The sequence below is a fragment of the Papaver somniferum genome, chromosome 1, assembly GCF_003573695.1.
Source record: "Papaver somniferum cultivar HN1 chromosome 1, ASM357369v1, whole genome shotgun sequence".
Lineage (NCBI taxonomy): Eukaryota > Viridiplantae > Streptophyta > Magnoliopsida > Ranunculales > Papaveraceae > Papaver > Papaver somniferum.
The window spans coordinates 45,608,193-45,626,039 of record NC_039358.1 but is presented as its reverse complement, the minus strand read 5'-3'; the positions used below and the strand labels follow the sequence as shown (position 1 = coordinate 45,626,039).

General features: G+C 36.3%; 1 long non-coding RNA gene, 1 other non-coding gene and 1 pseudogene across 2 annotated transcripts; 1 reads left to right on the top strand and 2 right to left on the bottom strand.

The window, feature by feature from the left end:
• Positions 1-5,276: 5,276 nt before the first annotated feature.
• On the bottom strand, positions 5,277-7,554 carry LOC113328393. The gene is made up of 4 exons (XR_003349385.1): positions 7,300-7,554; positions 6,912-7,137; positions 6,358-6,435; positions 5,277-5,737 (listed from the first exon to the last, which is right to left on the bottom strand). It is a non-coding gene; the product is annotated as an uncharacterized LOC113328393 (long non-coding RNA).
• A 2,881-nt stretch (positions 7,555-10,435) lies between these two features.
• Positions 10,436-10,507, top strand: TRNAT-UGU. Its single transcript has one exon. It is a non-coding gene; the product is annotated as a tRNA-Thr (tRNA).
• An 84-nt stretch (positions 10,508-10,591) lies between these two features.
• On the bottom strand, positions 10,592-16,669 carry LOC113299702 (annotated as a pseudogene).
• Positions 16,670-17,847: the final 1,178 nt, after the last annotated feature.

Below are 17,847 nucleotides of genomic sequence, written 5' to 3'. Positions count from 1 at the left end.
CGAATCTGAAATAAATTATAAAGTTCAAATTGATAAATTTAAGGTTGATCTAGATAATGCTCTCGAAAAAATAAAAACATTGGAAAAAGAGAATATGGGTCTAAAAGCGGACTTGAAAAAGTTTGATAGTAGCACAAAACAACTTGACTCAATGTTGAAGTCAACTAGAGTTCCTCGTGACACGCGAGGATTGGGCTACAAAGGTAAACAAACTTTGAATGCTAAACAGGAGACAAAGTTTGTAAAGCCTAAAGACTCTGTTGAAGGAATTGCTTCAAAATTTTCCACAAAAGATTGATCTTCCGTAAAATAAAAATCTGTAGCACCTTCATCTTCAGCAAAAAACTAAAAACATAAAATCCGTCAAAGTCCAATGAAAGAGAATCCACAACAAGGTAACACTAAGCCTCATGTTTCGTGTATTACTAAGCATTGCTCTTATTGTGGAAATAAAGGACACTTGGAAAGGGGGTGCGGATTCCGTAAAAGGAATGAGAAAGCCATAGATGCACGCGTTTCCGCAAAATTGGCTAAACTCAATAATGCTTCTCGTGCTAAATTAGGTCATCATTGTCCTAAAAATGAGCCAAAGAATTATTGTAATGATAGTTCAAAGTTTGCTTATCAGGCTTCTACAAAGTTTTCTCAATATCGCTTAAACAATAAAATGAGAGATAACTTTGTAAAGACAAGATATGATATTCCAAATTGGAAAACTCGCAATGTTTTCAACATTTTAGTTACCCTAATGTTTTCTCAAGAGATTCGTCTAAGATTTCAGGAGGAAATAATAGGAAAAACAAAGTTTCTCCTGTAAAACCAATTTCTAAATGGTGTCCAAAGTCTTCTCTAAAGACAACCAGGAAGGCATCAAAATATAGTCACAATGATGACACTCGAATGATAAGTTTCAATACTCATGACATTCAGAATACTGTGTTAAACGTTCTTGATCAAATGAATGTATCTCCGTGTTTTCATCGTTATATGAGATAATTAGGTCTCATATCGGTTACCTTTTTATGATTTTGTGACTTTTGATTTAGCGGATTTCATATCTAACTTTTTGGATTGCTTAATCAAATAATCATAAAAGGATGATGACAATTAATCCTATATGTGAGTCACGATTATACTATTATCAATTTATTTCTCATAAGTTGTGTATATACTATACATATGAGTTTTTGGTATTAGCTTATTACTATTAGCACGTAATAGTTAAAACCATTTCAACCTTTCTCTGGTAAAGGTTGCTTTTGCTGTTCTTATGTCTTTGCGAAAAGATGACAAAACACTGGGGAGAAGAGAATGCAGAGCTTGAGGTAACAACTTTGTTAGTTAATCGTTTTCCTGTTTAAGAAAAGCCTGATTTTATTGCGTATATTTATTGATTTTGCTTAAAAAAATTTCGGTACAATTGATGTTTTATTCCATTATTTGTGTATGGATATGTGTGTGATTCAATTGTTTCCGGTTAAGAAAAACTATTGTTATCTTGCTTTATTGTCTGGTATCAATCGTTTAGGCTTACAAAATTTCGGTGCAATTGCGGTGCTTTAATGACTATGTTGTTTCAATTGCTTCCGGTTGAGGTGAATAGTTATGCAAGTTGATTTATTTGGTTTGTATGAATTTTTTATGGCTTAACGAAAGAAAAGGTTTAGAGATGAATTGTTTAGTCCAATTCAATTCCGGATAAGTGAAACTAAGTTAATTTTGATCTTAGTTAGACTTATCAAAGTGGAGGTTTCAGTTATTCAAGTCTAATCGAATGCCTTAACAAGGAATGCTAGTTAACTAACCTAGTACTTGTCTTGTTTAAAAGTTAAAGGTTTAAGTTATATGGATAATTGGAACCTGATGAGAAAAATAGAGTTATCTTTATTTTGGTCTTATCGAACAAGCGATTGTATTTGTACAATCGGTTTAACAAATGAACTAAGGTGCTTAGTCAATTTTTGGTTTGCTAAACTATTAGGGAAAATTGCTTCGGGCAATTGTTTCCTTGATAACATATCAAGACAAAATTACTTTGTAGTTTCGGTTTTGATATTGGTTATCAAAAATGGTGTGTGGAACCCTCATGCTTAACTCTTATAGGTTTGCAAGTCTATTTTGAGATTTGTAAGATCCTTTCGGTTTTTCCTTTATTTGCGCGTACCTTTGTCATTTTGTGACAAAAAGGGGGAGAAATATATGGAGTAAACAAGTGATACTGGTATTGATTTATATTGATTGATATCACTAAGGGAAAGGACATTGGTGCTTAAACATTTATCTGCTGAAAGAGTAAAGCATAGACTAAGGGGGAGTAGCATATCATATGATACTTGTAGTTATATGGACTACAAAGGAATAACAAAGACGTGCGGATTGATAAAATCTACCTATCTTACCTTTAAGGGAGTAGTATAGCTTTGTTATCATAATGTCAACAACAACATTTATTTTTGAATACATGAAGATTAGTATGAGTTAATTTTGTAATTCGTTTATCTCCATATGTAATAGAGTTTCGTCAGTAAATTGACAAAGGGGGAGATTGTTAGAGCACTGCTCGGTTAAACCCACCAAGCGTTGGTATGTCAAGATTGGTTGTCATATTTAGTTCCAAAACTCGAGTCGCTTAATATGTAAACTACAGTCGACTTCGATAGGTTAGACTAGAAATGATAGAAGTATTGTGCTCCAGTTACTCACAAAGATCTGAAGATGGATTGAAGACAACAAAGACATCATCCTTCAGCTTGAGGTTAGTAACTATGACTTGACTTGTTCCATATCTATCTTGTGTCTTTCAAATCTTTTAGATTGAAAACATAACGTGCAAAATTATATATATTTTGATGGTCAAAGTGTCAAGGAATTTATTAAATTACGAAGTACAATGTTTATCTTTTGAACTTCGTAGATATGATATCAACATAATCTTTTGGATGCTATTATGATTATGTATGGGTATGAGGTGAATATTTCATCCTATGAAACAATGTTTTACATTCGTTTAAAGGAAGTAAATTCATAAACTTGTTTTGTGAATCGAAAGGGAAATCGCTAGGCTTATTGGTATTTTTATTCATTGCATATCTTTTGAACTACCAATATGTGTGATTAGTATAACCGCTCATGACTTGTTTATGTTCTTGGTAAAACTATTCATAAGGCCTGACTTTTGTATTGGTATGACTTTTTATTAGTGAAACCGATCTTAAGTAATCACCTGAGATGGTATGATCGATTTGTTGTAATTGGTATGACCAACTCTAGGTAAAGGGGAACCGATCCTAGTAAGAGGTGCAACCGATAACAAAAGGGGAATCGATCCTTATAAGAGGTGCAAAAGGGGAACGGATCCTATGAACATGTGCAACAAGTTTTTTTTATTGGGGAACTGATCCTATGAACATGTGCAACAAGTTTTGTTATTCGGGAACCGATCCTATGAACATGTGCAACACGTTTTTAGCTATTGGGAACCGATCCTATGAACATGTGCACCAAATACAAGTTAAATACCATATATATATATATATATGGAAACCGAATTTGGAAATATATTGTATATCTTGAGAATATTTTCGGTTTTGGAAATTTGGCTATTTTGCGTTTCATCCCCTCCCAAGATCGCTAATTAGCGTTTCCTCCCCAAAAAGATTGAAATTAGTGTTTCCTCCTATCGTTACATTTTCCATCCATTACTCAGTTAGCTGAGTCAGCCCCTGTGCACGCGTGGCGTAGATTGTACACTTGTTTCGTGATCTTCCCAAAATACCCTCGATCAAAAATAAAATAGACTCACACAAAATCTCGTTTCTCAACTGCAGTACCAACACAATATCCCCACCGTCTGCCAGATTCAAACCCTTTCTTCATTCGAACCCCATGAACATCAGCACAAACCGATTCATGCAGATCAAATCCATCTTCTTCGCCAACAACAACAATAATTCTCTCCAATCGTTTAACATGCATCTTGAATTACCCATTCAATTACCCCCGGATTCCTTAAATAAGCCAAACCACATCACCCTTGTTACTGTCAACATCCATCACTCACAGACTTTCTCGAAACTTGATTTCGAGATAAACCCATCTTCAATTTCTTCATGATTCAACAAGAACAACAGCTAATTACAAAACCTAGATTCAATTTCAGATTTACTTTTTTTAATCGATTGCAGCAATAGGTCTTGATTCTACATCTTGAACATCATCATTGCCATGTCTCACAAATTCGAACAGCATCTCTATGCTCTTAAATCCCGTTGCAATTTTCATGATTTCTCTGTCTGTTCCTCGATCTGTTTTGTCGGTAATAACTGCAGCAACAACTGCTTCTTTTCTTTCTCAATTTCAGTTTCAAGTGAATGAGATAAATGAGAAAGATGGTTAGAAATTAAGGGATCTGATGTTTTTTATAAAGAGAATTGGTGACGACCTGAATGATTCAGGTGATGAATTAAAGATGGTCATGTCAAGGGTTTAAGTAGAAGAATATATAGGCAGTGAGTTAGTGTTGGGTCGTGTTTTGAATTTCTAATTCATATGTGACCGCGAAATTGGAGAAAGAATCTATCAATTCCACCATTGAAGATAGTGAAGAATTAATGGGCTTTGTTGGTATTCGTTGATAATGAGATGAGGAGGCTGAGATGGGTTGCTGGGATGAAGTTTTCTGTTGGTTTGGGTTCTTGACGCTGCCTCTGATTTTGTCACTGGACTAGAAAATGACCTGTGCCTTAACGGCCCGAGATTTGATTTGTTCTCACTTATCAGCATTGCCAAAGGTTTTCGACGATGTCTTATTAGGGTATAATGCCGATTAATGCAGAGAAAGAAGTTGTATGCTTTGTCAATGCATGCCTTGCAAAGATGTGAAATAGAACTCCTTTATATTAGTGAGGTTGTCACCAGTAAGATGATCCTTGCCTAAATTTTTATTTTGGCAGAAGGTCTGAGACACCACATAAGTGGCCGGAAGATCTTAATTAGCCCCAAAATCATCCTCTTGCTCTCCTCTTCAATCAGTTCGGTGTGATGAACAAAATGCGTAATTCTTCGGCCGACATATAGATAGACCAATCAAGTTCGGCCGTAAAATGCGGTATACTTTGAAGTTCAGCCTTTTGGTGAATATGTGCCAAATTTGCAAAAACATCATTAAAAAATGAATGCAAATCAAAAAGAGACATTACAATCAAAAGGAAATGATAGAATTCAACTACTTTTTTATAGATACAATCTAATTAACCCATCGTTATAATACTTGGGACTAATGCTCTCAATAAAATTTCAAAATTTTAGCCTTAAAAATAAAACGACCATATATGTTTCAACACCCAAACGTATAGCAATAAACATCTCGAAAGTCGTTTCCCATCTTACAAAAAGTAACGCTTCGAGATTTTCTTTGTTGTTGGAAAAAGTACCCATTCTGCTTGACGGTGTCCAACATCATCATACACATTACTTCTCAAGATTAAACTACTGTGTTGTGTGCGGCACGACAACTCCACAATACAGAGAGAGAGGAAAAAAGATGGTGACTACTGCAGAATGGGCATCTGCTGAAACTCTAGCAAGTAAATTAGAAAATTGGAATTTGGATGCCACAAAAATCGCCCAAAGACCTCTAGCAGACACCACCACGTACAACCATGTTAACATAAATCATCAAATGTACTTGTAGGTTCATCCAGCATCAATTAATTTGTAGCTACAACCATGAACGATACTGCCAAGACAGAAAAATAGGAAGCCTATTAATTTGTAGTAAGACTTGCACAAACAGTAGCAATTAACCTCACCAACCAAACACACACAAAATAATTGTAAAAACTAAAATGAAGTATTTGACAGAAAAGTATTATGTTAAACCAAATCAAGGCCATTAAGAGTAGACTTGAAACTCGCAGGGATTATAAGAATCACATTGCTAACTAGTATTGTTACCGGGAGTGGCTGCTCTGTAGCATTCTTTGCCAAAATAAAGCAGAGTAATGGTTACAGTTTACACCTAAAAGGAATGCTAACATCCATCTTCTGTTAAACTTTTATCCTAATTGTTAGATTAATTGGCACCATACTGATCTTTTCTTGTAGTCCCCACACCTCAGAATTCTCAATCGCAAAAGTTATCAGAAATAATGTAACTTGGTAGATTTTCTGCTACCTCCACATGGTTAATTCCTAAACTGAGGTATACAAAGAGTACTAAACTTACAGTTTCTGACATTCCATACACACTGACCGTAAGGGCACATGTATGAAATGTACAACCTTCACGAATGAAAAGGAAAAATTCAGAGTCTGATAATGTGTACGCAATTTAGGGAAACAAAAAAGTGATCTAACCTTGTGGTTCCACAAAAAATAAAGGGTGATTCTGATTTGGAGTTAGGGGCAGGTGGCGGCACTTCCATCTGAAAATTCCTAAAGAAAATACAAATCATAATGCATGAACTCCACAAAGAAAAATCCAAGAGTACAAATCATAACTCCACAGATTATCAAATTTTACTGTTACAGTTAAAATGAGATCCATATGAAAAACTAATAAAAAGACATAATGAGAGTACAAATAATGAATAATTAACAAAAGTAAAACTAAGAACCATCATTTTTATAAATCCACATCAAGAGATACTGAAAAATGTGTTAAACAAATGCAATTAGTTGGACTAACACTTGCACTGTTCGAATCAACAATCCACATGTTAAATATGATGAGCATCAGAACGAAATAAAATGCTCACAATCAAATAGCTCTGACCAATGCATTAACATCAGCCAAATACACACAACAGAGGCACCAAAAACTCCCCCGTAAGCATAATTTTGTTTATGGCTCGTAAGTAGTTTAAGCGTAATTTTTGTTGGTCTAAAAAAATAATGTGTAAACACCTTACCAATAAGATTCTTGTCCACTCACATTACGCTGTAGGTTCTTCCAACATCAAATGCAGAATGCCCATTTTTCGGTATCACTTCCCATTTATGTGCGGATACCGCTATAGTGGACTGGCCAAGGCTTCAAGTGGACCTCTAAACAATACTTACGCTATCCTGTATTAGGATCAAGTCCAAACTATACATTTCCCCTGGTTATAATGTTTGTAGAGAAGATGCCTGAACCTGCATCTGGATATATTAGAATATCACTGCAAAATCGATAACCCACAATCCAATAGTGGTTCCAAGGAAGTGCACATATACATGTTCAATGGTGACGAAAGAAAAACCGAACCCTAATTTCATAAAACTCAAATGAGATGGAGAGAGAGAGTCATGTCATACCTGGATGGGGGAGCGTATGTTCATAAGAAGGAATTAGAGCTTTAATTCCATTGATTCCCAAGAAAATGAAACGGCTGTTTTGCCAAACGATACCCGGAGACAAATTGATGGTGAAATAACGGTGACGATAAGCGAATTCTTTTTGTTCTTTTGTGTGTAACGTATGAAAACTGAAGAGAAGGTTTGAACACGAACACTTGTTTTTGGTAAGAAGTGCAGCAAATCACGGACGTTGGATTTTGGCGCAAAAAATGGAAGCATTTTCAGCCCCGATTTATCTCTTTCACTTTGAGAGAAATAAGAACCGTCCATCACTGAAAAGAGGCCATTGAAGACCGTTAGATGGTTCAAAAACATTTGTTTTTGTAAGATAGATTGTGATAGTTTTGATGAGATTTGAAGTTGTACGTGAGAAAAAAAATTGAAACTAGGATTGGTTGCTGTTAAAGGGAGAAATGGATTGTCATGGATTTGACAATTAGGGTTTGAAATTAACGTTTTTTTTTGTTAGATATAAGAAATTAGGAATTGAAATGGGTTTACTTACCAGATGGGTTCCATTTGGTGTCGTGCGACAGTGAAACTCAAGGAACGAGATGGGAATTGAGAGGAACGAAATGGGAATTGAGATTGGTCGTGACGGTGAGGAAGAACTGATGGTAATGGTACAGTTTATCAAAGTTTGCATTTCGAGCAAACCAATCCTCAGAGCCAGCAAAACTACCTAGTTGTGTTGTTACTGGTGGAGCCGCATATTCCGAGAGGAAGTATCCTAATTAGGCGAAATCTCTTACGACCACTCAGTTTAAAGACTTCTTTGGATTGAGAAGCTCTATTAATACCGTTGGTGGGAAACTAGATAATTGCGGTTTATTATTAGTTTTCGATTGATTTGATTGACTAACGGTTGCTGAACTTTGATTGCACCTAGTTTGTTTATGTTTGAGAATCTTCTCTTCTGATATAAGATTCACTCAAACTAGATAGAAGTTTCGACGGGGATCTTTAGAATGTTTGTAGTTCTAAAGACGTCTTGTGATAATCCATTGTTAACAGACTCCGTTCTGTGCGTGATTGATCACATGAGTTTCAAGTTGATTGTGTGCAGGTGCTTATTGAAGATCTAAGAAGATTTGAAGATAAAGAAGACTTTGAAGATTTCTGATTTGGATTCATAATCTTTGGTGTGCACAATACTTGTTTCGGTTAAAGAGGATCCAACTATAATCAGTTTATCCTTGTGGTAGATTGGATTGATTAGTTGAGTGGATCGGCATCAATACGTTTCTTTGTGATTCAAAGTATTGATTGCAAAATCTAGACGATTACTTTGGTAATTGTTAGTAGATGGATCTAAGGACCTGACAAAGGAGTTTATTGAGATAAACGGAAGAGCCTTTTGTCGAACTCACATCACTTGGTTGAAAAGAGTTGATACCAAACAGATTTGTTGTTCCTTTACTGGTTGGAATACGAACCAAAAGAATTGTTCCAAGTACGTGACTTATTACAAGTTGGAGGCGTGGAAATACAGACGGAACTAGGTGAACTATAGGTTTAGTTGTCTGGTCTCAACTATACGAAGTTGGTTTGATTTTGTATAGCGGCTTAATCCTGAGAGTGATTCACTACTTACGTTATATTATCATTTTGGTATTTAGAGAATGTTAATGGCCAAAATCATTAGTTATAACTTGTACCTATCTATGTCATCTGCTAGCTGCGTGTTTCTGAAGGATCTTCTGCTAGGGCATATGGTATGGAGATTGGGGATCAATTACTTCAGCTTGATCCTGTAAGTGTTTCACTACCTACGTAATATTATCATTCTGGTATTTAGAGAATGTTAATGGCCAAAATCACTAGTTATAACTTGTTGTACCTATCTAAGTCATCTGCTAGCTGCATGTTTCTCTTTCCATTTTCAAAGGGATTATGAATTTTAGAATGTTTGAATTGGATATTATAGCCAATGCCTAATTAACGCTAAGGTCTGTAACTCATTTGACATTGGTCAGTTATTATTCACCAAAATTTTAAATGCCCAAGTAAACTGCATAAATTTGTTGAACCAAGAAGATGTTTTTCTAGTTAGTGAGCAAGAATATGTTGATTCGCAATTTCGCATCTCTCTCTTTAGCACTCCTCTAATAAGAAAAAAGTTTTTCTCGTCCGTAGACCCTCACTGCTCAGGTCTGGGCCGGGTCTGAGCTTCTTCACCTTTCATGCTTTCCTAGTTTAGTTGGTATAGTTTATTATGTTTTCTACTTACCATTTGGCAAGATATCTACACCAATTTGGTGGTTTTGTCTTCTCTTTTAAAGATGTTTATCTCGACTTTAATGGTTGTTTTTGGTTACCTTGTTCGGTTATTTAGATCACTAGCAATGCTCTCCGACAACGAAATCTTCATCATTGTGGTCTTCGGCGACGTTATCTTCACCAGTTTCAACAGATTTCATCGAATCACTCATATTTTGGGAGCACATCTTTTTGAAGAAGAGAGCCACGCTGAAGGAAGTGATTAGTTTGTAATTAAACTGTACAGGCAAGTAAGACAAACTAACTTCTGCAAGAGTGTTATGCAGGCACATCTTTTTGAATGGGCCAAGGATTTTCAGCTGGACAATTGTAAATGTGTGTGAAAGAATTAGGTGATGAGAAAATGATAGATGAGGTATGATAAAACAGAGCTGTTAGTGAAAGCTTGCATCCAGAAAATTAATGTGGATGAGCTTAGGCATTACCTCAACTGCATGAGATGGTAATTTGGTTGCAAGTAAAAGCAGTACACCCTAAAGAAACCATTAACTGAGAATTAGAAGTAGTTCACCACCTTTTTTGTTATAATTTTAATCTAATTAATTAATATTAGATGATTTATTTGCAACCAACATTTCAACCATTTTTATCAAGTCTGTAATATATCACACTACCTCTCCAGGGTGATGATATTTGTTATAATTTTTTTTTTTTTTACAAAAATCTAACTATTTCCATTGGATTTGTCACAACGCCAGCAAATAGAGCCCCGAATATGGGATTTCCCCGGTGGAGTGAAATTATCCATTTGGGGAGCTACTTCTCCTTGCAGGACATATTTGGAATGGTAAACTTCAGACTCTCAGCATCGACTGCCCTTATAGCTAAGTGGTTGAGCGTCAGTCTTGTAAACTGAATATCCGCAGTTCAATCCTGCGTGAGGGCATTTCTTACTTTTAACTTATTTTTTCTTTCTTTTTGTAGCTGCATTTCAGGTCTCTATAAACCTGAAACTTGGTTAAGAATATTGTCATAAAATTATCTATAAATAAAGAGAAAGGATTCAAGGAAGGTAAAGAAGTTGTATTCAACATCCATAAAAAGGAACACCTGAAGTTTAACACGTTAATTTGGCAGTCTTCTTGAATTTTCCTAATAGATTGGCCTCCTAGACAGCAAACTATTCAATATGATCATTCTCTACGTCATCACCCAGACAAAGACTAAGCTCAAAATATATCTAAAGAGTCATAAATTCCGATGACCAGTAAATAACCCAAGGATGCTCAGCGTTGAAGGGAGGAATCCAGGGAGGAATCCCAATGATTAGCTCAAAAAGAATCGACTCCAACAGACCACCAATCAGCAGTTGTGCCTGCAGAAATGAAAACACTGGGACCTCAGATGCGCTACCGAGGCATGTAAGGTTGGAAAACCTCACCAGAAAAATATAAAACTAAATATTACAAAAATGCTGGACACAACTTGAAGACTCAAAGAGGGTTTGCCAACCATGTCTTGTTCCTAAAAAATCTCGGGAGCCAAATAATCAGGTGTACCCACAGCAGAGCACTTCTCCCTTCTTTGTTGATTGTGCATTGGCTCAAATGGGTCAGATCCAGATTGCTGAGGTTCATCTTCTTCAAGTATTGATGTTCCACTAACAACTGGACCACATAAGTCATCAGTGCTGTTGATAAGACCTACCTTTGAGAGCCCAAAGTGTCTGTCAGCTGTTCAGAGAAAACAAGATATTGTAAACTTGGCATAAAGGGTAAAGGCAAGATATGTAGTTCCTAAAAAATTGTATACTTATGAGGAAATGGATAGTGGAAGTTTAGAGCACAGGTCGGCTTTGATATGCCAAAGAAGCACAAACAAAATAACCAAAATCATAGTCCACCCGACAATAAGACTTGGGGAAGATTGCAAAGAAGGGTTAGTAGTGGTCCAGCTGAACTGCTGATTTTTCTTAGTTAAAAATACCTCCAAGATTAGATGAAGCCCCTCATAGAGGAATTCATTTAACAGAGCAAAACCCATATACTCTTCCATTCTTGCCACAACAGGTGTATGCATGTGTGTACTCGAAGCCTCAATTGGTGGAAGCCTTAAAAATCCCGAATGTGAAAGTGAAAAACTAGAATAAGAAACTAGAACGCTGAGAATTAACGATTGACTGAATGAAGAAACTACTTACTAACCTTGATATGATTAAGTTATCGGTGAACCACACGCAGGGAGTGCAAATATTCCAATGCGAGCACCTACAGACCACACTTGCCAAAATCTTCTATATCACTTTTTATGAAGTTTAATATAGATATAACTAATAAACTCCATGCATTCTTCAACTTACAGCTTCTGCAATGTATACGTGAGCAACATCTTCATCCAAGCAGCTTGAATTTCTAAGCAATGAGTACAAATCCCTCCATTCAAGTATCCATCACAAGAAAGAGGTTTTCACGACATGTAAAGGAATAGAAGAACCACACCTGATATATTGCAAAAGTAAATCATTAACTTTTTTTTATAGCAAGTAAATAGAATAGGAAACCAATCAGTACTTACATCATGAAACAATATACTATCTTACTTGACCTACTGTCTACCACGAGAGGAATGTTTGGCGGTGAAAGAAATACATACCACAAATGGATTCCGGACGGAAATCAAACTATCACACTCAGCCAAAATGCTCGCAACTGCATTCTTGTGAATCATGTCAGCTTTTTTAAGAACCTGAAATATGAAATATCAAACAAGCACATTACACGAAAAGCCAATGTTGTTGGATGAATTAGAGTTTACACAAAAGAACCGTTGAAAAGTAGTGTACGAAGAAGATTCTACAGATTCTCTTCTCATATATATTCAGTAATTAGAGATTACATCCTGTTCAGACTACTCAGATTGTAATTTAATATGACCATCATAGTTTTTAAAATCTTAGTTATCTAATTTTAAACGCACTGTGGAAGATGCCCAAGGATTCTTGAGAAATGTGGCATTCCCACATTTCACTGATATAATGTTTTCATGATTTTTTTACTGTCTGAAACGGTTAACTTGAACTCAAAGTTGCATAAAACAACACAACTGGTGGACTTTTGATAGCAAAGGAGGTTGCTGTGAAACATGGGCCATGGCTATCAAGTGTAAATATATGTAGCTTGTCATGAAAAATATTCTCTTAGGGTAAACTTCTAGGAACTGTTAGCTTTACAATTTTCTAATACCCTGGGATTTGCTATTGGCTTACAGTCAGAACTGTTTATTGTTTATTCTTATAACAGGTTGTACATCAGACAATAAATCTTCCAAAAATCTTCATCTATTTTTATACTGGAAAGAGGTACTCTATATTTTTACTTATCAAGAATGGTCAACAAAAACAGTTGGATAGATAGGACGTACCTGTGGAATGTCTTCGTGTTCAGGATATGTGCCCTTTCCTATCAAGAACAAGTCTATCTGATTAGTTTGTGGTGTTAATAAGGGTGATTGACGTGTCATACTTCCAGCTGATGATGTTGTCATTCCTTGGTCGGACTTCAAGCCAAAACGAGTTTTACATGACATGGATGGCAGACCCATTAGGTCATCCATCAATACTGAATTATCAGTCTCAGGAACGCAATCAAGCATGTCTTCTGAGCCCCTCCTAGACCAGTCACTTGGTTTTGGAGATAGAATGTCCGACTCTTCAGTAACCCTTGAATTCTTCGCAACATCAGGTCTTTCTACTGTAATTTGCAAGTCTTTCTGTGATGAGAAGGACCCCATCATCTTATCAAGAGTGTCAGCAATCCTGATAAGACACTCATCAACACTTGTCCCTTTCTGATAACATCTATCAGCAATCGTACAGATTCTTGTATGTTTTCCACGTGATATGTTGGTACATCCTCTTCACAAATGCAACATATTATTGTATTTTCATCATAGAGACTTGGTTGACTTCCTGGGTAACCCCAAGAAACCTTGTGCTGATGCTTTGATGCCACTGAAGTATGCAGTAGTTCTTTGGCAGGAGGGAGTTCACAAAGAGGCTTGACGGAAGCCAAATCTGCATCTGAACTACCTGTCCTGCTCATGTTGTACTGTCCTTGTACTGGTAGCGCTTCTTTCGGGCGTTTTACAACAGTAAAGGAGAGTTTCTTTCAAAAAGCGATTCTGTTCCTGTCTTCAACAGGTGACTCAAGGTCTTTTGTAGTTTCAGTAGTAAGTGGAAGTATATCAACAGGCTGCACAGGATTTTCCAACCAAATCCACGCTGCTCCTGACTAAAAATTTCCTCCGGGAGGGTCCCTTTGGAGCAGCAACACTTTTCTCGTCTCTTAATGGACCTTATGCAACTCGTTTATCAGCCGAATACATTATCCTGGACTGCCAGAGATCAAAGCCATGTGAATCCTCAGCCAGACCACTTTCCTCATGGAACTGCAACAAGCGTATGCATCTTGTGAGAATGGAAAGCGCCTGGGTATGATGAAGCTTCTTTAGTGTGCTCATTGGAAACTCTCGATGCCGATCATCCAAATCTTGAACTATGCCTTCACACTGAAGCCAAAACTCCCCAGGTGACATCATAGCACAGTGCCTTGCCAAAACCAATAAATCTTCGATTGTTTCTTGCCAGTCAGGATAAGTATCTGAGTTCTTTTCCAAATATCCAACCAAATCTCCTGCAAGAACTTCCAGATCTGAGTCAACGTCCTCCTTTGCTCAAATGACAACAAAAACCTCCTATATGTAGAAAGAAAATTGTTGCAAGTGAGAGTTAAGACTTAAGAACATTATTTAAATAGAGGGACATTTCAAAAGTACATGTGATCCCTTCCCACGTGCAACAAGCTCACAGAATTACCTCCAAGTTTTTCAAATCTCTAGGCCATGGAAATGGCCGTACACCTTTTGGGTTCAACTCATGGGGAAAACCTTTAATATTGGAAGGGGCCCTCCTCCTAGGAGCACTTGTAACTCGGAGATGAGCTTGAAAACAAGGAGATTCTGACTCCTTCGGAGTGTCACAGTAAAAAATTGGCTGCAAAAATAAAATAAAAAATGAACTAATTAACAACAAGTATCAGATATGAAGAGTACACAGCACAAGTTAGTGCTAGCACACAGAAGAGTCGCATATACCTCTGGAGTACAAAAATCATAAGCATCCAGAATGACCCCATGAAGAATGAATTAAATTTCCCAGGAAATAAAGCTTCAAATGTAACTGGATACTACAGGAGAAAGAAAAAGAAAAACATAAATGTGTTGTTGTTTCTGCAGATTTTAGTCAAAAAATAAAAGAAATTGAAGCATTTGAAAATGAGCACTGCTATAACCATCTTAACAAGTCTTCCACAAAATGGGTACTGCTACTGTTCTTCATTATTAAGAACAAAAGATAGTTTAGATTCAAATGAGAATAGCTGTTGTGTTAATGACAATGTGAAGCATAAAATCCTCAAAGGGGGAGATGAGTTGGCTTGAACCCAATCTCATTCAGACTTCCAATTCTATGATATGATAGTGTGATTGTACCTTGTGGAGGTGCAAATTTGATCATGCTAAGATGTAAGAGAAAAACAGCCTCCCACATACTGCTGGGAAAGCTCTCACTTTCCATGATTTTGCTTCCAAGAACAAAACAAGTTACTAGTATAGATGAAGTGGGCAACCAATTGCACATCAACAAACCAGTACAGAAACTAAAAACAAAGACGCAAAGTTGAGATTGATGACAAAAAAATAACAGTAAGTTTTAAGATAATGTCGAAATGTTTATGCCATCTCAAGTTAATACCCATATAAATATCTATAATATTAATTAAGAAGCTCAGCAAAGATTTCTGTCGGTAAAAACGGCTTTCATTATTTTAGCTGACTCCATTATTTTCATATTTCCTTCTCCTAATTCTTTCAATGAAACTAAAGTGTTCCTAATCAGTATGCTCCAAATAATAACAGATCCAAAACAAGAAAGCTCAACTTACCAGAATCAGTGGAGTGATTAAGCTGATGAGTTAAATGCATTTTTAACTTGCAGTCTAGAGTTGATGTTGATTTAATTTCGAGTAAAATTCCTGTTGGGAGATGATTGAAATTCTCCGGAAGAGGAATTTTGCAGAAAGAAATATGAAGAATTGAGAATTTTGGTCGTGGAGACCGAGAGACTAGTAGAGTTTAAAAAAGAAACCGGTTCCCAATGTAAAGGAGGATTCTCAGATCCCGGTTAGTGAAGAACCGAATACTAGGAACCAAAAGAATATGTATCTTTGGCGCTAGATGACTTCGGAGTCATCGACAATAAATTACTACTCCCTTGGGTACCAAAAAGAATATGCTACTTCTTCTTCTTATTTCATTACCAAAGATTTTATAATCCCTTGGTTATGTATCTCATTGTCGCCTCCTCATAAGCCAGGTGTTCAAGGTGATGTCACGTCACTCTGAAGCACCTCCCAGCTCCTACGCGAGGTTCGACATTCACCCTAAAAGCGATTAATTGTTTAGCGCCCAGCGTTTATCTATTGGGCGTTTCTGTCCGAGCGCCAAATCATTAGGTGCTTGACCCAGTCAACTCGATCAAATCGCCATATGGTTAGTACTTCCTCGATCACCCCTAAAACTAACAGAAACTCGATCTTATTTCATTTCTCTTCTCGTTTTTTTTTTTCCTCCTTCAATCTCTAAGTTTAGCTAAAACATACAACTAACTAAACCTATCATCATAGAACATCTTTTGAGCAAACACACTATAACATATTACATCATAAGCATCGTTTTCAACCTCTTTATACACTTAATCAGACCATTCTACCAACTGATACCCAGGAAATTTCCAGAAATATTGACCATAGATGTTCTTGTCTCCAGATCGATGCAGTTTCATAAAAGAATTACAACCAAGGGTTGAGCACGACTCCCCTTTTTCGCATTCAATCTTAATTTTCCATTTATGTTTGAAGTTTATGCATAGTTCATTTACCTCTTCATCTTCCTTTGCCTTCATTACATCTTCCAGCCATTGTGCTTCCTCGCGACAACTTTCATATTGGAAGCGCAAGTATCTAGCCTTTCCCAATTCTGATTCTAGTACCATTTTGATGTTCGTACTATCTCTTTGCGGGCACTTGGAATACATCCAAGGGTAGTGCATGAAGGTATGGTTACCAATAAAACATAGTGGACAAACCTCTTTTGCTTCAACACATATTATCTGTTTTCCTTTGAAACCTTAATTCATGGTTTTGCGGTGTATTTTTTGAAAATAGTTTCATGGCTGACGGATTTATTTTTCTGATAATGGTTATAGTAAGAATGGTTTTAATGAGATGTGTAGATGTGTGAAAGAGATGATGTAATTTGATATGATTTTATAAGAGGAGTCGTGGATATTAATATCAATAATATTGCATTGATAAGGCTAGTGACATTTCTATTTCATTAACAATGCATTGCATTGATAAGGGTAGTGACATTTCTATTTCATTAACAATGCATTGGTTAGGATACTAACATTTTTATTTAACAATGCGTTGATAAGGTGGTGGAAATTTTGTGCTACATGCTATATCAATGACACGTTGGAAAATGGTTTCGTTTCAAAAACGACTGGTTGTAGACGACACATCAGTAAAGTGGTCAAAAAATTAAGTTATGAGTTTTAGCTAAACTATACGAAGTTCAGACTCCTCACCAAACCTTCATATCCCGATCAGAACGCGAGTTGTCATTAACAATGTGATTTAGACACTGGATAGTGTATTTTTGGAGAATACGTTGTTGATCTCCAAACTATTGGACGCTAAAGTGGATTTCTGAGACTCTAACCGCTGGTCGCTCCTGTGTTGGTTCAAGATAACATCCAAGAAAATGCTTGAACCTTATGTTGAATCAGAGAGAATACCACACTTTTGTAACGTTTTTAAAGTGAATGTTGAATCTTGAACGGCCATAGCACCCAACCTTACTTTCTTAATCAAACTGTAATTTAATTCTTTTTATTCACTTTTTAATCTTCTTCTCTTTGTGGTATTCCCTTCCTCATTGTGGCTGAGATTTCTATTTACATTTTCTTCCCTTTGTTACGTAGTCTTTTACTGTTTGGAAAACTCAAAAGCTTTGGTATTTTGTTGGTCCTTTATCCAATCATGAGACTACTGTCCTGGAATATCCAGGGTACTGGGAGTCTGAATACTAAAGACCATTTAAATTATTTATGTTACTATTATAACCCGGATATCGAGTTTTTATCCAAAACTAAGGCTCCATATCGCA